This window comes from Pundamilia nyererei, unplaced genomic scaffold (assembly GCF_000239375.1).
Source record: "Pundamilia nyererei isolate P.nyererei 1_Seehausen unplaced genomic scaffold, PunNye1.0 scaffold00148, whole genome shotgun sequence".
Lineage (NCBI taxonomy): Eukaryota > Metazoa > Chordata > Actinopteri > Cichliformes > Cichlidae > Pundamilia > Pundamilia nyererei.
Window position 1 is genome coordinate 253,717 of NW_005187549.1, and position 10,550 is coordinate 264,266.

At 38.9% G+C, this 10,550-nt stretch overlaps 1 protein-coding gene across 1 annotated transcript in view; it reads left to right on the top strand.

The window, feature by feature from the left end:
• The window catches only part of pkib (protein kinase (cAMP-dependent, catalytic) inhibitor beta), a 29,263-nt gene that overhangs the window by 15,406 nt on the left and 3,307 nt on the right, over positions 1–10,550 (top strand). The gene's annotated exons all lie outside the window — the stretch shown is intronic.

A 10,550-nucleotide genomic window follows, 5' to 3' on the forward strand; every position in this document is an offset into this window, starting at 1 on the left:
CATATAAGGATATTTTGTGCTCCTGGTCACCTCTGAAGATGCCCTTAATGCAACTGTCAGCTCGCAGTTTAATCGCCAGTGGTTCAATTGATAATGCCAAAAGAAGAGGGGATAAGGGACAACCTTGTCTCGTACCACGAAGAAGTGGGAAATAAGAAGAGAATAACGAATTTGTTCTAACACGTGCCATAGGTGAGGAGTAAAGTAACTGAATCCATGAAATGAAATTAGGGCCAAATCCAAATTTATGCAGAGTATAAAACAGATAATCCCACTCCACCCGGTCAAATGCCTTCTGAGCATCGAGTAATAAGGCAATTTCAGGGGTTGTAGTTGACTTGGTGTGTAATATGTTTAAAAACCTGCGCAGGTTGAAAAAACCATGCCTACCCTTCACGAAACCTGTCTGATCTGGAGAAATTAACAATGGTAGATATTGCTCTAGCCTGAGAGCAAGTGTTTTTGACAGTATTTTTAAATCTACATTTAGGAGTGATATAGGACGATATGATGAACACTCTAATGGATCCTTATTTGGCTTCAATAGGAGTGAGATGGTCGCTTGTCGAAGCGTTAGGGGAAGATTGTAACATTTTTAAGAGATTTTGTGCACCATCCAAGTCATCCTGGTTTTTATGTACACGCTCACCCCCCCCCCCCAAAAAAAGCAAATTATTTCCGTCTGGTTTGTGAAACATAAAAGCAGGAAGCCTTGGTGAGAAGACGGGGCGCTCGGATCAGCGGGAAAGACGGAAGATTTGCCTGGATGTTTGTGAGATCTGAAAGGAGGCTGTGATCACAGTGTCTCGTTAGATCAGTCTCACCTCTCCCTTTTTCCTCCATTTCTCTCTCTGTCTCTCTCTTCTTCTCTGCTGCTGCTTAGGAAGAAAAAGAAATATTCTAGCTTTTTGAAAACCAACTGCTGATATCAGTGTCATGCTTCACCTCGTCTACGCTCATAAATGCATGACCTTCTGTGCACCTGGTTTAATGTGACTGAGATGATGAGGGCTATTTCCATCATTGCTTTGCTTAGTTGTGATTAAACGTATACCTTGATAGTTTTGCACTGCGTAATACTGCACGTCTTTATATTTCATCACTTTTGATTGTCTCAATCTTAAGACTACATGTCATGTAATCACATTTTTATTTTTATTAGAAAAAAACAAACATACAACTGCAGTTGAATGTTTCCTCCTCGGTTCCCCTCCTCCACTATATACTGTAGCTGCCTTCATAACAATGGTGCAGTTTCCATGGCAGCTACAGCATGTTAAGCTTTAGGATAACAGTTAAAAAAAAAGTCAGGAGAAGAACGGGGTCTAATCACAGGGTATGAGGAACTAAAAATAGCGAGGGACTTAATCCCAGGCATTATTTATTCATCTAAAACTTCTCGTGTCTGTGCCGGCTGTGTAAACATCACTTCTTTTGTAGCTCCTCTTCAGGCGGGCTGTTTTCCAGCCTAAACCCCCACAGTCTTACTGACTAATACGCTGACTATAGGAGAAGAGGGATGGACATATAGGGGTTGGATTTAGTGTGGTGACACAGTCTGTTGAGGGAAACTGCTTAAAAACTGCTCAGGATTAATATTTTACTGTTCCTCCTTCCTGAGCGAGCATGAGAGTCAGCATAGCGGTGCACGTAACTATGAAAAACATCCGTACTGACAGCTGGCTGATGTGTAATTAAATATTTCTCTTGATGTTGCTGCAAATGGCGATAAAACGGCCTTATAATGTTACATTTAATCATTGCCAGCTCATATGCTATACTTGGTAAGAAGCTGTAGAGTGTGCAGTAGGTCTGCCTGTCACACTGCGAGAATGAGAGTGTGTTGTAGCTGAGCAGAGGTCAGCCTCAGGCAGCAGGCACGGCCAGATTGCTGTGCACGGGGAAGAGAAATCTATTATTGTCTCTTGTTTAGCGAGATGAATGCTTTGATGGATGTGACTTTGCAAAGTTACTACACTGAATCTGCCGGTTGATTAAATGGATTTTGCAGTGAAGAATATCATCAAGTGAGTTTAGGGAGTCCATCTACTTGAACTCAAATTTGAAGCACTTCATGTGAATATCTGTCTTTATCTGACTGCGTAAGTTATTAGTAAGGACAATTCCATTGTTTTCCTGCTCCGACGTCTTTTCTTGATAACGAGTAATTAGATTGGCACCCGCAATGTTGTGAAAAAGTATTTCCCTTAGGCAAAAAAAGTAAGAAATCAGGATAGGGGCAAATACTTTTACACAGCACTATATGGATGCACATCGATCAGGAATGTGAAAAACATTTTAACAACCGTTGCACTCAGATTATCAATGTGTAAGTCCAATTTCATGATCTTAGCCCTTTATGTTAACAGCACATGTCATTGGTTATCGCTGATGTTCCAACTGGTATAATCAAAAGTCCAAAGTGTGTTGTTTTGGGTTTTTTTAACTTCTCTGAGCAACATTGCAGAACCAAAATACTTTAATATACAATAAAACTATGAAAATCTTGACTATAATGATAATTTTGTCTCAAAAAATGACTTTTATCCAATTTGTAGCCTGACATTTGTTTGTGTCAGCATGCAAACATTTATAGTGGCAAACAAAATAAAGAGAAAGAATTCAGGAAGGGGGCATAGTGCTTCTTTACTGTAATTAAACACTTAAGAGCTTTTTAATACAACCCACTTTCAAGCCTTCATACGTTGTTTTTATAAGTACTTTTCTAACTGCCAAGGACACTTGGTCTTATGGTCTGAAGAAGCCATGGATCAAATAATCAACCTTGTGAATAACTGGCAACCCATTCTACCTCCTGAGTCAATGCCACCCTTGCTCCAGGTATCTGCAGATATTCAGTACCATCTGTTACCAGTGTTAAATTAATCAGCTGTATTCAGGACTTTCATTCGTTATGTTACCGTAAGTGCAATAAAATCTCTTCAGCAGTTGTTATCCTGCATGTAATAAGAGGGAGTGAGAGAAACTGTCATAGAAAGCATTGCTCTCACAGCTTATTAGTCACATAAACTTACTTAACAATCCAGCATTTAGATTGGAACCAGACCTATATGTGCGCTAGATATGAGCTTGGAGAATAATTTTCACATCACAATCGTTAACCATTTTACAGCTCTGGCTATAATTTCCATCCATGGACAAAATAAGAAAGAATGAAGGTATCATCTGGTTAAATATGGTCAATTCAATTTTGGGTGGCTTTGAATTGCTTTGAGTTAAGTAACGTTTAATGGAGTGTTTTTACAGTTGCTGTATGTATGTATGTATGTATGTAATTTGGGGACACAGTGTCCTTATTTAGAATCAATTTCTAGTTCCCCTCGAGTGTCTTCAGTCATTGCACAGAGGAATGATTATGTGGTTATGAGGTTATGTTGTCCTCGGTGGTTTATATGGTTCCATTTAGAGAAATGGTGTCTGTTCTATTTAATGAAAAAAAAGAGAGATTTGTGCCAACTGTTTTCTTTTAAAATGAATATGCATTATTAGTCTTTTAGCGGATATGAATTGAACACTAAACACTCTGAAGTTGTGAAACATTACAAAATTAAACATACAGTAATTAAAAAGATTAATTATATACCTATATGTTTAGAGCCAGACTTTAGTTCTGCTCCCTAAATTTTACAACATAGTTATTTAAATTAAATCTTTTTGGATATTCTAGATAAATGCAAAGGGAATTCTGGAACCAAACTAAAGTATATTGAGTTGGTGTCACAATTTGCAGAGGCAAATTGTGCGGCGCGCGCGCGAGAGAGACGTGGACCCAAATGTAGGCAACCGGAGACAGTGGTGAAGGATAACAAAAGGCGAGCCTTTATTGATGGCTGAGCATTGCTACAAACATGTGGAACCGAGAAAACGAATCCAAAACCTAAACTGGGGAAACAAAAAACCAAACTAGAAAACCTGAACCGCTGACTGAGAGCAGAGGTAACACGGGGGATGACAGGCAGACGGACCGATGAAGAACAAAGGATAACACACACTAAATATATACAGAGGGAAACAAGGAAATGGCACACAGGAGGGAGACACAGCTGAACCGAATCAACATGATGAGACATGGAGGACATAAGACACGAACCTTCAGTAAAACAGGAAACACGACACAGATTCAGAGACACGGGCTTTACACAGAGACATGACTGACTTGGAAACAGAGAGAACCTGGGAACCAAAACCTAAAAACTAGAAATCTTAGTCAAAGACATAACCAGATTAAACCAAAACGTAATATAATATTAATTAATGAAAAAATACTGAGTCATCAGAGTCAGGACCATGTCTGTTCGTTGCATTTTATATTGTAAATGTTAGCAGAGACGCTACCAAAAGCTTCAGTAAATGACATGCATCATATTGTGATTTGTTGGTAAAGGTTTGTTGGATCGACTTTCAAGTTTGGCATTTTCTCCACACGACAGAAGGGAAATTATGCTGACATCAGTTGTGTGGATGCACAGTCTAAGATATCGAGCTCTCAGCGTTGCTTTCTTTTTGCTACTCGTGGTTTCTTTCTGTTAGGACTGAGAGCTTTCTTGCTTAGCCTCCTTCCTCTTGCATTTCCATTGAGAATAGCAGGCGCGCCATTGTAAAAGCCAACAAGGCTTCTTCTGAAAAGACCCTTTCTCCTTGGCACCGAGAGCCTGTGAGGTTGGTTGGAGACAATGCCCTGTGCTGTTGTTGTCGAAACTAACCTCCAACATCAAATGTGTTTAGTGCTGTTTAAAGCCTTCCCTTTTAAAGCTTGAGAAGCAGACATGTGAAAGTGCTTTTACTCCATTTGCACATACCCACATGGCAAATGTAAGTGGATAATTTTAGCTGCATGATTATTTACACAGTAGCCCCATGACAGGATGTCTTTAGTACGTGGTGTATAATATGGTACAAAATAATAGCGGTGGCTGTGTTTAGGAATAGCCTGGATAGCAATTTGCAACATTAATGAGTTTTTATGTAATTGCAGAGCTGTGACGAGTTTGAAAGAAGAAGAGGAGAAAATAGACTTTACCTTTCCTCAGGTTTTTTTATTGTAAGCCAGCTTCAACCTCTGTTTTTTTTTTTATGAAAAGACTTGTATAACATAAACCTTTTGCATAATTCACCTGCAGCTTGTTCCTGTGTCTGCCTGAGCTGGCACAGATACCTTATGTAGGTCAGTTTACTTGACAAGATAATCCCATCTAAACTGTTGTTGGATTATCAGCTAAAATTAAACTGTTCACATGATGGGTCACTGCCTGTTCAGTGCTTAATCCAGTAGCTCAATGAAAGTTACCATGTGTTCTAATTAGGACCGGAATAACAATAGCTATTACTTATTCTGATATTTCAGCAGTGAAGCCACTGAAAGCCAGTGATTTTATCTGACTAAACAACTTCTTAACCTCTCAGCTTCCTCTTCAGTCTGACAGTGTAAAAACCCCAGAGCTGAATCATCCTGGAAAGCTGTCAGATCAGCAGTGACTGACTGTGGCCACCACCTGGTATTAAATGAAAAGTTGTTATAGTAAGTCAGTGTAAGAGCCAAAGTTTGGTTTTAATTAGCAGGATTAACAGTCAAAGCTGAGCTTTTCAGTGATAATCAGTTTCTCAGCTTGAGAAGCCTCTGAGCCAGACTGAAACTTCACAGAGAGACAAGCTATCCGTCCTACTGCGTGACCCAAACGCCTATTGTTAGACTCCAAGCTGAACAAAGAGAAGCTTTGACACGTGGCCCTGGAGGTGAAATTTGGAACAATATTCTGGATTTGCCTACAGTATAAACTTACTGAATGGCTAAATTTAGTACTGCAGCCACAAAGTAATTCACTTGAAATCACTTAAAGTTGCAGGTGTGACGTGGTCATGTGAACACAGATGGCTCATTCTTTGTATTTATATTTGAATTTAATGGTAGTGATTTGAGAAACATGAGGACAGCTGATGTTGTTCAGTTGACCCCTTTGACTTGCACGTTGAGTCTCAGTTAATATTGCAACAAAACACTGTAATTAAGAGTGCCAAATAATCATCTAATATTTAAAACCAACTGGTAAATATGACGGCTTTACACTTAGGTCTGTAATTTGTTGGACAAAGACAGAATTTTTGTAGTTTTGCTTCTATAAACCACCACAACAGACTTGAAATCAGTCAATATGTGATTCAAATTCAGACTTTCTGCTCTAGTGGATGAAATTTTGCATCAACTGTTTGGAAATTACATATAGAAAGTTTTCTGTTTTAAATGCACACTCCTCCATTTGTAGCCTCGAAAATAATTGGACAATTGACTAACAAGCAGATTCATGGCTAGCTGATGGTTTCTGTGTTATTTTATGAAATGAAGCAAACATCCGAAGTTGATTCAAGAAAGGTTGAATATGTGTTTTGTTGTTTTTATAGTTTTAGTGTTGAATCCCAAAGTGTTGTCAGTTTAAGTGAAGAAGGCCACAGTTATGTTGAAAAAACCAAAACCAAAGATAAAGCTTTCAGAGAGAGCAAAGCCTTGAAGTGACCAAATCCACAATCTGGCATATTCTTTACAAAAAGCAATGTACGGGCCAGCTCACCATCAATAGGGTCTAGAAAAACATCAAAAGACAAAGTGCATGATGACATTTCCATGGTTAAGAAAAACAGCCTCACAACATCTAAAGAAGTCAAGAACATTATTAGGGAGGGAGGCGTATCAGTGTCGAGGTCCCTTCAGAAATGGAAATGAAGAGGGTTTACAACAAGGCGCAAACCACTGGTTACACTCAAGAGCAAGAGGGCTGGATTAGACTTAACATCTAAGATTAATTTGTACCAGAACGATGGGAAAGGAAAAGGTTCCAGAAGGAAAGGAACAGCTCGTGATATGAAGCATGCGATATCATCAAAAAGGTGGAGGCAGTGTTATCACATGGCTGCCAGTGGAACCAGGTCACTAGTGTTTATTGATGATGTGACTGATAGAAGTAGCAGGATGAATCCTGAAGTGAACAGACCTGTACTCTGCTGAGACTCGCCAAATGATGCAAATGGATAATTTCCCAAATCTGACACCTCAACTAGAAGTAGTGTGCGTCCGATTATTGTGTAATCGTCAACAGGCTTCTGCTTCTTTTCCTTCAGATGCAAAATTTCTGAACATACCACCTGCTTCATCTTCTGTGTGAAGCCAGTTTCCGTGTTTTTGTTTTTTTTAACATGTTCTAAGAAAAATACACTTTTCCGGTTTAATCAAGTACTATTATTATGAAAAGTCGAAGATGTGCACGTGGATCACAGACTCCCAGTATTCAGTACAAGGTGACTTAAGTAACTTTGAATGTGGCATTGTTGTTTGTGCCACATGGGCTGCTCTGAGTATTTCAGAAACTGGTGAAATCTTTAGGGTTTACAAAGAGTGCTCCAAAAAAGAGAAGCTACCCAGTCAGCTGAGCTTCTGCAGGTGAAAATATCTTGTTTGACATCACAGGTCAGAGGAGAATAGTCAGTCTTCTTCAAGCTGATAGGAAGCCAACAGTAACTCAGATAACTACTTTTGATATCTTAGGTGTGGAGAAAAGTGTTTTCGTACACACAGCTAGGGCAAGACACTAAAGCAATAAAGATATGTGGTGCACAATAACCTTTCCTCACTAGAGATACATGGGATAGGGTGAATATAAAGTCAGTAAATCCCATTACTTCCTTGTTTTGACAGACCACATGAAAGGGAGTGAGCATCATCAAAGACAAAATGAAAACAGAAAACTCGGGTGGTCGAGTTTCTGAATATGACAGGTTAAAGTGCAAAAGACGAGGACATTGTTAAAAGGAAGAGTCAGAGGAATTCAGTGTAGCATACACTACACACTACATACAAAGGCCAGCTACACCACAAATTGTTTTCACCCTCTGCAGCGGTGGCATCCTCATAGTGTACAGTTGCCTGTTTATCAGTACAGTGCGATGCATTGAACAATGCAAGATTTTTCTTAGAAACAAAGAGACAGTAATATTGTAGCCTAGTTTTTAAAAGATGTGTTGCCAGGAAGCTGATGCTGATTAAAGTAATTGGCCCTCGCTACCAACTCCCTGGCCACAAAAAGTTCTCTCAGGCAGCTATACACAGAGTGCAGAGAGATAGTAGTCAGGCCTCACTGTCCACTGCTCTCTCTATTTTAAATCTTATTTATTTATTGTCTAGGAGCAAAAGTGAACAACAATTGAGTATGATTTTTTCATTGTGCATTTCTTTCGTTATTTGTTTGAAGTTCCATAATGTTCTGTCTGTCGTGGTCACCTTCTGACAGAATATAAATAATGTTTCAATGAAAAGGAACCTTTAAGCTTGACAGAAATAGTGATTTGGTTTATATCATGATATCCAATCATATACACAGGTGACCAGTGGCAGAAAACTAGATCCAGTGCCATCTGAGTGCTGCATCAATTGGCGGATACAACTAATGGAAGCTGACATGGCCAGTAAGCTGTTTTATTTCGACTGCTGACCTAGAAGAAGTGCAGTGAAGAATTTTAAATATATATATAGTATTTTTGTCATGTCAGAGCTTATTTTCTTTTATATCTCTAAGTCCTTAAATTCTGGTAGTATTTTCAGGTTAATCTCAAAATACAACATTTTGTTTTCCTGTGCATTTGTTTGAATCCTACCCAGCCTTGATGTAATTGTCTACCCACTGATCAGCTATATTTTTATTGACTTTGTATATTTAGATTTGACTATTAAGAATGAGAAAAATAATGGATTTTTTTGGGCATATTAAATAAAAGGGAAAAAAAATCAAACATACAGTTGAATTGGAAATAAATGCAATCAACTAAATAAATAAAGTATGAAAATGAATTGTTTGAAAGGGCCCCGGACAGAGTATTGGTAATGGTAACTGTGCAACAGCATTTTGACATCAATTAATCAAAGCTGCATGAATTATTAGCAACTTGCTATGTGTACATCCTGTGTGGTATGGAGGAGGGTGGACACAGGCTTTGTGGAAAGTGTGATTACACATTTGTACTGATTAAATATATAAAACATTTATGTTAATCGTAGGTAGATTTTTCAGAATTATGTATTGAGCTTGATAAATGCTACATATTTTAAAACCAAAGGTACGTACATGTTTTAAAGTATCTCAGTCATAGCCATGATTCCTACCTGCAGCCACAGTTTTAGCTGCCAGCATGCAATAATGTAAACATGTTGGAAGCAAAGTGCCTTTCTCCATGGAGACATTTAAAGCTTAGATGAGCTCAGTAGCAAGGCTTCAACTGTGCTCGAGGCTAACAGATGGTCAACTTATGGCCCTCTTTTTGAGGATGGTGTGTGTGCGAGTTTATAGCTGCACATATGCATTAACTCACACGTCAGCCCTTTGTTGAGAGAGAGCAATGGGAACTGAGATTCCGCTCCACAGAATGGTATGGCTATTTAAAGGGAGGCAACACAACAAAAGGGGGAGACTGGGAAGAGAGAGTGAGATAGTGAGCGAATGGATTCCAGTCATATGTTTACCTGCCAGTGGTGCTTTTTCTGTACTGTTGCCATGGCAACAATGGCTCGCTGTATGTGTGTGTGCTGCGAGTCTGTGAGACAAGGGATGTAATTCTGCCTGTCACCAGTGTAGCCTGGAGCTGACTCCCCAGCTGCTGGTTGCCATGAGACCAGACAGACACATCCTCCTTTTCAGTGATGAATCTTTTCTCTGGATGTTCAAATCACATTAAGTACATTTTGTTTTCTGAGAAATGTCAAAATTAATATCCACTGTTAGACTATGTATAACATAAAACGTAGTGTCAACTTTATAAAAGTGTTGGGATTAAAACTACTAGGGTAGATATAGGGATGATTAGCAGGCTAGCTATATCATTAAAGATGTACCCCACACAGCTTTTCCCCGTGCAGTACACACCAAACAGAAACAGCACACTGTGAGTTGATTGAGTGAATTGTTACAAAATAAGACCTGGAACGTCCTCTCTTCAAAAATGGCATGCCATTTTATATCTGCATCCATGCTTTTAAACATTTGATATGTTGTACTAAGACTTTTTTCTTTGAAAAATATATTCCAATTTAAATTTGGTGCCAGCAACACCGCAAAAAAATGTAACAGGGAACAGAGTTGAAACATGTTACAACTAATTGCTTGCATCAAAGAAAGGTCGAGTGTTCCAGAAGTAAAGATTGAGAGGCGAGCAGCCCAATATTTTAATAATGTTTTTCAGCGTGAAACTGCTAAAAATGTCACAATATTCAAACAAACAGAGAATCTGCAGATGTCTCTGTGTGCAAGGGACAAGGCAGTGATGGAAACACAACTTGAATGACTGTGATATTCAGGCCTTCCTATGACACTGCATTGAAAACAGTTGCAGCCTGCTCAGCATGTAAAGCCCTTCATTTGTTCAACAAACTTCTTGGTCGTTGCTAGCTAACTAACAAACTAAGCAAATGGTTGACCATTTACCGTAATATCAAACTCTGAAAAACAAGATGAGAAAAGGAACTAGAAGTTACAAGTAAAAAAATTAGAACC